Here is a 10371-nt window from a genome sequence, read left to right as displayed (position 1 = left end):
AAAAGTTGCCATTTTTTAAGTGTCTCTGTGTGTGTGTGTGGATGAAAGAGCTCATGAAGAAACCTTCCAGCCACTCTTTCTGTGCATTCCCCCCACCCCCAATCTGTGCACAGTCATTGCAAATTAATTGTAACTGAAGAGGAACTACTGATTTGGAATGATCTGGGGTGCAAATTAATTGAAGAATTTCTTTTGTTTAAGATGATTTGGCTTGCTTGGCTTTCTGTGAAATTTAAATAAATCCCAGCAATTATTTCTGAATGTGCCTATATAAGTAATAAATTACATGTGGAAATTTTAGCTTGAACCCCATATCTTTTAAGCATGTAGCAATGCTCCAGGTTGGTGCCATTGGAAGGGGTTTTTTTAGCACATGGGGGTGGGGAGATTTTGGAAAACAAGCAACAGAGGGGGAAGGTTTAAAGCTCCCCTACCATGCATGGAGGTCCTGATCCAGACTGGGGGTTGTGTTTGAGTAAAAAAAAAAAAGAGAGAGAGAGAGGGAGAGAGAGAGAGAGAGAGAGAGAGGGTCAGCTGCATGTTATATAGCAAGCATATTGTATAGTTCAACCCACAGACATTTGATTAGTGAAGTCGTACCTCATTAGGACATAAAAAAATTGGAGGTATATTGCATCTACACAGCTTGTTTGGGTGATTGTAATGCTGTTTCTGCAAAATAACCTACACTGCCTGTGTTGGCTTGGTCCCAGAGCGGGTCAACATGTAGTCTGCCACTGAGGTTGGCAAGTACGAGACAGGGATGTAGAAGAGCTTTGCGTCCCAGCCTGCTGAGCAGCGAGTGCGAGGCTAGCGGCACGTCAGGGCATGTTCCATGCAGTCAGTGACCAGGGGGAGGTTGCTGCTGACCATCTTACTGCGCTTTCGGATTGTTTTGCAATCTGTGAGAAAATTAAAACAAAGAGAAAGGTTATTCTGTGACAACTTAGGCAAGCTAGACAACCTGCCAAAGGGAAAGCCAGCCCTGTGAAGGCCTCAACCAAAGGGGAGGCATCCAGAAATATCCATAATGCTTCAGAACTGAAATGTCTATGGGAGGGGTAGGAGATGTTACCCTTTGTGGTTCCTGCCCTTTCGGTTTCTGGATGGAGATATCCATACACACATGAGAAGGATCTTCACGACAACAGAAGGAGAAGTGCATTGGAGTACTATCCAGTTATTGTGGAATTGGCTTTGGTCCACCAGGGACACATGAAGCAACCCCCCCCCCCCCCGAGTGTACCATACCTTAAAAATCTGCTTTTCATGGGTAACACAGCACTTGAAAGCATACTTCTGGGCTGGGTGAGGGGAGTAGAACTGAATGTCATCAACCCAGCAGGTACTGCTCAACCAATAAGAGAGGCTTGTTTCCCACCTGTGTCTAGGCTCCCCTGGCTACCACGTCATCATCCTCAACAGCATCTGAAGGCTCCCCATGAGAGCGCCCCACCAACGCAATTTCATCTCATTCCAGCCAACAGTCAGGGAGTTAGAGCTCCCACCCCCTTTCACACAAGCGTCAGAGAAGTGAAGTTACACAAGCATCATTCTGCAGCCTGTTGCCCAGTCATAAACCCCCATTGTGCACTTCCAGGTAGTAAATACAGGGATCTTGCTGCTTCAGCTATTGACAGCGTGCTGCCTGTGTTGCCCAGTCATAAAACCCCAGTAGCACACTTCCAGGGAGCAAATCTAGTGATCTAGCTGCTTCACCCATTCTCAGTCTGCAGCCTCTGTTGCCTGCTTTCTTCCCATTGAGAATCTGTAGCATCTTTTTCCCATTGAGAAAACTGAAGCTGCACTGTTTGAAGTACTAGCTATCTAGTGAGAGGAGGTGGCCAGGAGCAGGAGTCTGCAACCCCAGTATTTTGCTGTATCGATATGATGATGCAATGAAAACTAAAGAATGCAGGAGATGGAGGAGAGGAGGTGGTCAGCGGAGGCAGAGGCGGCGGCAGTGCTAGCAGAGGGAGGCAACTCCAGCCAGCCCTTTCCCTCTGTGTAGAGAAGCAACAAAGTTACACAAGCATCAGAGAAGCCAGGAAGTAATACAAACATCAGAGAAGCAAAGTTACACAAGCATCAGAGAAGCACATAATCACAGCTCTCAACAGGGACAGGCTGGGAAATGGAGGCTAGTTACTCCCACTGGCAAAAGAAAGTACAGCGTGATTCTGAAGGCATGGAAGAGCACTGTAGTGCTTTGATGAGTTGGCAAGGCAGGCTAATTACTCTAGTTACCTAGGTTACCGAGGTCAGGTGAAAGACACACCCCTAAGAATGCCAGATCGTACCCAGTTTAAAGCGGAGGGATGGGCACACAGCAGCTGAGCTGCAGCAGAGCTGAAGTAAAGAAAAACAACGGAGTAAAAGTACTCTGCAAAAATGTGGCTTCCCCACAGGTAAAGTCTGGGGTGGCTGCGGACTGGCCACAGCTTTGTGTGCCACAAAGGAACTTGACATAGTCCCCATCTGCAGCAAATCACCCATGAAGACAGGCCCCTGGTCCCCATAGAGTTTCCAGAAATAACTAGCTCCTTTTACTCACAAGTCTTCAAGTGCTGTTTCCCATAGGCTTCTCTGATGTCAGAAGGCAACTGGCTCCATGCATTCTGTATGCTCTCTTGTATGCCAGTGAGAATGAGTGTAGTGAAAGAATAAGGCTCAACAATACTGATTTGGACCCCGAAAGGATGGAGAATTTTATTCCAATTCTTGCCTGAATTGGAATAAAAATATCACTTCCTTCTACTACTCTATAATAATACTGTTCTCTTCAGTACATTCCTTTGTATATTTACTGAGTACCACACCCATCAATCAGGTTTAAGTCTGAGGAATGTCACATTATGGGCATTTCTACACCAGCCTAAAATCCTGCATTTAAAACGGGGCTTTCTGCTTCCGTTTTAAATGCAGGATCACACCTGACTCCCTTTACATGTGCTCCCCGCCCCCTTGCCCCGCGTATCTGAGTCTTCCATGATCTTTCATTGATCTCACTCCTCTTCTTGCTGCTTTAGCTCTTTTCACGGAGGAAAGTGACTGAAGCGGAACACAACGGGGTAATTTGATAGCTCATTGTCTGTGATCTATTTAAAAATGGAACAAAGGGCATTTAGTGCAGGAGGGTCACGGCATCATGTAAAGAGCCCACAAACTTCAGTGAAGGAGCAATCTCAATCGCAGGATAAAAGCTCCGTGGGATGAAGCCCTGTGTCACATTATTTTTGCCCACCCACAACGTGCCTGCAATTTCTCCTTTAGCTGGTTTAGATCACGTAAAAAATTCAAGGATATTGTAGGGATTGGTCCCTCTGTGATTTGGTGAAAATCAATTGTATATTTTTAAAGTTAATGAGGTTTCCAAGTTCCCATTTTAAATTAGAAATCTAAGCCTAGATTGTGAGGGCAAGCAGTGCAGCACAAATAACAGGTAGCAGTTTTATGGGCAAAAGAAGAGTGGTAGTGGTGGGGAAGTGCTAGCACATAACTGATTGGTAGATCATAGAATCATAGAATAGTAGGGTTGGAAGGGGCCTACAAGGCCATCAAGTCCAACCCCCTGCTCAATGCAGGAAGATGGAATCTTATTTATTTATTTGACTTATTAGTCTTCCTGTAGCTAATAGCTCTCAGGGTGATGTAACATAAAAGCACAAATTACTTCCCAAATCCACAATCTTCCAGTGTGGAGGCTTATCCCAGCAGCAAAATAAATAGCTATTGGCTGAAGTCAGGGGCAGTAAAACGTGGCAATTTCTTGGGTTTTGGGGGGGGAGGGGGGAAGAAATGTGTGGTTGTTTGTCTGCCTCAGAGAGAGAGCTAGCTGCTTCTACGTGTGTGTGTGTGTGTGTATCGTGTGTGCATGATGATCACTTCCTTGAATTTGTTTTGAGATCTCTGCCATGTATTCACATTAGTTCCATTCTATGTTTCAATTAAGATTTTGTTTTAATCTGGATTTTACTGTAAACCACCTTGAGCACTATCCTTTGGTAGAAAGGTGGGTATAAAGCAAATAAAGAAAAATAAATAATAGCTAAAACCGGTGAACTGCATTCCACAGCGGTGGTTGCAAACTTCTCTGTCTCAGCATCCCAACCCAGGCATATGGAACAAACAGCAAAGGACTATATGTTTTTCCTAGTACACTGCTTGAACCATTGGACAAATTATGAAGATAATAATAAAAACAGGGGTACAAACCAAATGGTTCACTTTACAGGATTGATGTAATATTATGTCTTTGTCATTCCTGTCTTAGAAACTGAATGTTTACCATTTTCTGTGGCCTGTTTGTAGGCTCCGTCTTTATGCTGATTATGCCAGCATCCAACAGTCTCAGGTTTAAGTACGAAGTTAGCCAGATAGCTTGTATCTATTGTTTCTGTTTGCTTTGCTTTAGGATTCATCCATACATTACTGACACAGATATAGGAACCACTGTAGTATGGTTGCTCTCATGCTGCTCCTAAAGTTGCCAACTGTTCAGCTAACTGTTAACTGCCTTTAACAGTTGCATAATCTGCAGACATGATATTTATTTTTAATGCCATCAAAGGCTTCAGCTGCAGATCAAGCTGTTGTGAGAGAGCCAGACAGGATACTTTTCTTTTCTTTTGGGTCAGCTGGCAACCCATCACCTCGTAGGTGGCTCGGATCGTCACTTGGTTCCACGCTTGGATGAGCAGTGTGGAGCAGGGCAACAGTGGGTGATCCCAGAGGCGGGGAGTGCAGAGGTGCCGGTATGACACTTCCTATGCGTCATCCGGCCTCCCCACGCACTACTCCGGTCCCGCAGCTAGATGGCCAATTTTATAATATTATATGGAAGAATGAATGAGTTACATCCTAAGGCAATGGACCAAAGCTTCGCGATTGCGCTTTCTCACATTTAAGGAATTGGGCTTCAAAGTGTGCCATTTCAATTGAGGGGGAATCTCTTTAAGTTCTATACAGTGGAGGTGAGGAATAGATTTCAGGGATTAGACCTGATAGACAGAGTGCCTGAGGAACTATGGACGGAGGTCCGTAACATTGTTCAGGAGGCAGCAACTCAATCCATCCCAATGAAAAAGAAATGCAAGGAAGCCAAGTGGCTGTCTGATGAGGCTTTACAAGTAGCTGAGGAAAGAAGGGAAGCAAAAAGCAAGGGAGAAAGGGGAAGATATATCCAACTGAATGCAGAGTTCCAGAGAACAGCAAGGAGAGACAAGAAGGTGTTCTTAAATGAACAATGCAAAGAAATTGAGGAAAACAACAGAATGGGAAAGACTAGAGATCTCTTCAAGAAAATCGGAGATCTCAAGGGAACGTTTTGTGCAAAGACGGGCATGATAAAGGACAAAGAAGGCAGGGACCTAACAGAAGCAGATGAGATTAAGAAGAGGTGGAAAGAATACACAGAAGAACTATACAGGAAAGAATGTCCCTGATAGCCATGAGAGTGCGGTCACTGAACTGGAGCCGGACATCCTTGAGAGTGAAGTCAAGTGGGCCTTAGGAAGCATTACTAACAACAAAGCTAGCGGAGATGACAGTATTCCAGCTGAGCTATTTAAAATCCTAAAAGATGATGCTGTTAAAGTGCTGCACTCAATATGCCAACAAATTTGGAACACTCAACAGTGGCCGCAAGACTGGAAAAGGTCAGTTTACATTCCAATTCCAAAGAAGGGCAACGCCAAAGAGTGTTCAAACTACCGCACAATTGCGCTCTTTTCACATGCCAGCAAGGTGATGCTCAAAATCCTACAAGCTAGGCTTCAGCAGTATGCGAACCGAGAACTACCGGAAGTACAAGCGGGGTTTCAAAGAGGCAGAGGAACTAGAGATCAAATCGCCAACATTCGCTGCATCATGGAGAAAGCAAGGGAATTCCAGAAAAACATCTATTTCTGCTTCATTGACTATGCTAAAGCCTTTGATTGTGTGGATCACAACAAACTGTGGCAAATTCTTAAAGTGATGGGAGTACCAGACCACCTTACCTGTCTCCTGAGAAACCTGTATGAGGGTCAAGAAGCAACAGTAAGAACCAGCGATGGAACAACTGAGTGGTTCAAAATTGGGAAAGGAGTACGACAAGGCTGCATATTGTCACCCTGCTTATTTAACTTATATGCAGAGTACATCATGAGAAACGCCGGGTTGGATGAATCACAGGTCGGAATTAAGATTGCTGGGAGAATTATCAACAACCTCCGATATGCAGACGATACCACCCTAATGGCAGAAAGTGAAGAGGATCTAAAGAGCCTCTTGTTGAGGGTGAAAGAGGAGAGTGCAAAAGCTGGTTTGAAACTCAACATTAAAAAAACTAAGATCATGGCATCTGGCCCCATCACTTCCTGGCATATGGAAGGGGAAGAAATGGAAGCTGTGACACATTTTATTTTCTTGGGCTCCAAGATCACCACAGACGGTGACTGTAGCCATGAAACTAAAAGACGCTTGCTCCTTGGGAGGAAAGCTATGGCAAACCTAGACAGCATAGTAAGAAGCAGAGACATCACCTTGCCGACAAAGGTCCGTCTAATCAAAGCTATGGTTTTCCCAGTAGTAATGTATGGCTGTGAGAGCTGGATTATAAGGAAGGCTGAGCGCTGAAGAATTGATGCTTTCGAACTGTGGTGCTGGAGAAGACTCTTACGAGTCCCCTGGACTGCAAGGAGGCCAAATCAGTCAATCCTGAAGGAAATCAACCTCGAGTGCTCATTGGAAGGACAGATACTGAAGCTGAAGCTCATATATTTTGGCCACCTAATGCGAAGAGAAAACTCTCTGGAAAAGACCCTGATGCTGGGAAAGACTGAAGGCAAAAGGAGAAGGGGACGGCAGAGGATGAGATGGCTAGATAGCATCACCGATGCAATGAATATGAACTTGAGCACGCTCTGGGAGAGAGCGCAGGACAGGAAGGCCTGGCGTGCTATGGTCCATGGGGTCACAAAGAGTCGGACACGACTGAACGACTGAACAACAACAACAACAACAACTCTTTAAGTTCTGATGTAGGCATTCAAAGGCAAGCCTTATTCAGCACAATGGGAGTTACTTCTGAGGAGACACTAATGGGTTTGTTGTGGGAAAGAGAGTAGTACACACAAAGATGGAATCCAGCCCTCATTGTAACCCACAGGATAGCTATAATGGAGCAGCAAAGTACTTCCTTCCTAAGGCAAGCCTTGCTTGGTCACTTAAACGCATTTAAGGAATTGGGCTTTAATGTGTGCCATTTCATTTGAGGGTGAATCTCAGCCTCATCCACCTCAATGGGAGTTATTTCTGAGGAGACACTAATGGGTTTGTTGTGGGAAAGAGACCGAAACCAGCCCCCATTGTAATGCACAGGATCTTTGTATGGAAGCTGTGAATGAGTTACGTCCTAGGCAATGGATCAAAGCCTCAAGATCACGCTTAATCACATTTAAGGAATTGAGGGCTTTGATATGTGCCCTGTCAGTTGAGGAGCTTCTCTGTTATTTCTGTGGTCACTGAGAGGGCAAGCCTCATTCAGCACAATGGGAGAAAAAAAAACCTTGACTGGGGTCAAGGGTTGTGTTTTAGTACTTATTTTCAATGACGTTTTAAAAGTTGGTCCCTCAGCATCCTGCTCTAAAACAGTAATGGAACTCCTGGAAAACAGGGAGGGAAAGGGTTGGGTCACTGAGGTCACAGTGACACACCCAAAAGGCTGAGTTACACGCCCCACGGGCAGGACTATGATACCGGACCCAGTGCGATTGTGGAAACAGGTCAGTAACGGAGCCACAGTAAGCTGGAAACTATAAGCAGTCTCAGAAGAAGCGGTTTTTCAGCGATAAAATGTAGGGCTGGTGCTGAATGGCCATGATGTCATGGAAACACAGAGACCTCACCGCGCAGCCAGGTTGGAGTAAATCACTGGCGGATACACAGCCCAGGTTTCTTGGCTTATTGTGAATGAGCCATGTGCTGTTTGCTTCTGCATCAATCCTCCCTTTACACAAGCATGTAAAACAAACCAGGAAGGGATAGATTATAGTGATGTCCAAGTCGGGGATCCTGGTTTGAAGCTCCCAGGAATATCTGAACCAGGAATTCCTGAACCAAACCAGGAATGTGTTATCTTAATGTCTGAACCTGGAATCCTGGTTTGTTGCTTCCAAACAAGCCAGTTTCATCAGCTAGCAACAAATCCTGGCAAAGAATCTACAAATCAGGAAAATTAGACTTTGCTCATAGTGCTGCATCTCACTATCTCTTGGAAGCTAAGCAATAGCTTTGCGAATAATAGACTTCAATGGAAGATGCTAGTTAGCTAGTAAAAATTCTATATTCTGAATGAATATAACAGGCAATATGTTTAGGAGTAAATAAAGGGCTTCTCCACATGGGGCTTTTATCCTGCAACTGAGATTGGTTACTCATGGAAGTCTGCGGGTTCTTTACATGACGTTGTCAACCTCCAGCACCTCTCCCATGCTTTCTGATAATTTCCATGGCTTTACTTGAAATGGAGATAATGAGGTAATAAAAAGAAGTGGTTTGAATTTGTCCATGTAAAGAGGAAGTGGTGTTATAACAACAGTGCCATCTAGTGGCTGTATAATGAAACATATAGAACTTGCAGATAATGCTAATCCTCTGAAAAAAATCAGGACGTGTGTGTAAAGAAATCCATCTAAAACCTGCAAAGAGTCTGGAAGCAGAAGCCCCAGTAACGTTGCAGGATAAAAAGCCTGATGTAGAGAAGGCCAAATAGAGTTCAGCGCAGTTAATAATGAAACTTTCCCAGTGACATGGGGATCAAAGGAAGGAAAAGCAAATATCATCAGAGTTCAAAAGTCTTGTTTGTGGTAACTTAATCTTTGGAAATGTTGACCAAAGAAGGGAAATAACTTGAAGCTCTAAAAATCCATTAAAGAGATGGTGACCAATGACCTCTTCCAAATTAACTATTACTTGCAAGGTCATGAAAAGTCAGTGTGTAAATATGAGGACCAGTCCTGAAAGATGTCAGGGTAGGAAAACCTGCCTTCATCTTGACTTCTCTTCTTTCATCATTTAAATAAAAATTTGGATGGAAGGACATGCTTCTTAGAATCCTTTGGAAGTTTTTGAAATATGTTTTTTGCTTACCATCACCAAAACTTTTCAGAATTGTGTGTGTATGTTCTATGCTCTTATATATAATATTCTATACCTTGGAAAAATTCGTCTTGATTTTTGATCAGTAAAATAAGGTTGCATGAAGATTTTCCATCTCTCAAGATTTTGATTTAAAAATTTGTGGTTTAAAACTTTTTGCAAACCTGCTGAACTCACAAATGACAGGCACACTTCCCTCATGGGAGATTTCATATTGCCATTTAGCTGAGCCATTTAGAGTTGTCTAAATACTAGGGGTGTGAAAAATTTCTTTGAGACAGGCAAAACACGACAGTTTGAAATACACCAGTCATGTTGTTGGTCCCAACCATCCACAGCATACATATAGCATGTTCAATGTAGAGAGTCAGCCACCTTTGCTGCCCACTTCCTCCTGTACCCACTTGGTAGCTGCCACCACACTCTCCATGCTGGTGACATCCAGAATGGTGGTTTTCAGCCACTCCACTCCCTTCTGCGTGAGACAGGCCGCCAACACACGCAGGCCCTGGGCATCGAGCTGCCTGGCGAGCTGGTGCTCAAAGCCAGAATCACAGCCGGTGATGAAGACATATTTGTCTCCGAGGTTCTCCACAGTCTGCCTCTCCCGGTACCATCGGCAAAGGAAGTAAAGGCCCAAGAGGGCAGCCAGGTAGAGCCACATGGCTAGAGCCTGCAGGCCAGAGGAAAGAAGAGTGGAAGAGCTGGGCTCTATGAACCCATCAGGCCCTTGCTCCTAGCTAGCTGATCAGAAAAGGAGCCACCGCCACGGAAGAGGATGTCATGGTGCACTGTGGAGAGAACAGTTAATTATCTTCCAATTAGGTCATGCATATCCACAGCTGATGTACTGTTCCAACCCTGCACATCATTAGAACATGGCCAACATTTCTCTGCAAAGTGGCAGAGTATATTTATAAACAGATAAAATAAATAAAAATAGGAAAAGGCCGAGCTTAAAAAAGGAAAAGGCACAGCATTTCAGCCTTGGCCAACTATCTGCATGAAAAATGAAGGTATTATAGAGCCACAGACATGACACTATGTTAAGGGTGAGTTGGCTTGATCACATTTTACCATTATAGCTAGTAATGGGGTGTGGGGAGTAGGTTCTATGGATTATACTGAGAAAAACGACTGAAGAGACTGATCTGAAACTGGGCAGTGTAGGAGAAGTGGGTTTGAGGATGGTCTGTGAAAATTTTGAAGGAGCAAATGGCTTATTTGTTG

General features: G+C 44.2%; 1 pseudogene; it reads right to left on the bottom strand.

The window, feature by feature from the left end:
* Positions 1-684: 684 nt before the first annotated feature.
* Positions 685-9805, bottom strand: LOC146353649 (17-beta-hydroxysteroid dehydrogenase type 6-like; annotated as a pseudogene).
* Positions 9806-10371: the final 566 nt, after the last annotated feature.

The sequence above is a fragment of the Heloderma suspectum genome, chromosome 2 (assembly GCF_057233095.1).
Source record: "Heloderma suspectum isolate Gila_16-S chromosome 2, 16-S_ref, whole genome shotgun sequence".
Taxonomy (NCBI): Eukaryota; Metazoa; Chordata; class Lepidosauria; order Squamata; family Helodermatidae; genus Heloderma; species Heloderma suspectum.
The sequence above is the reverse complement of the archived record's forward strand: the minus strand, read 5'-3'. Positions and strand labels throughout refer to the sequence as shown.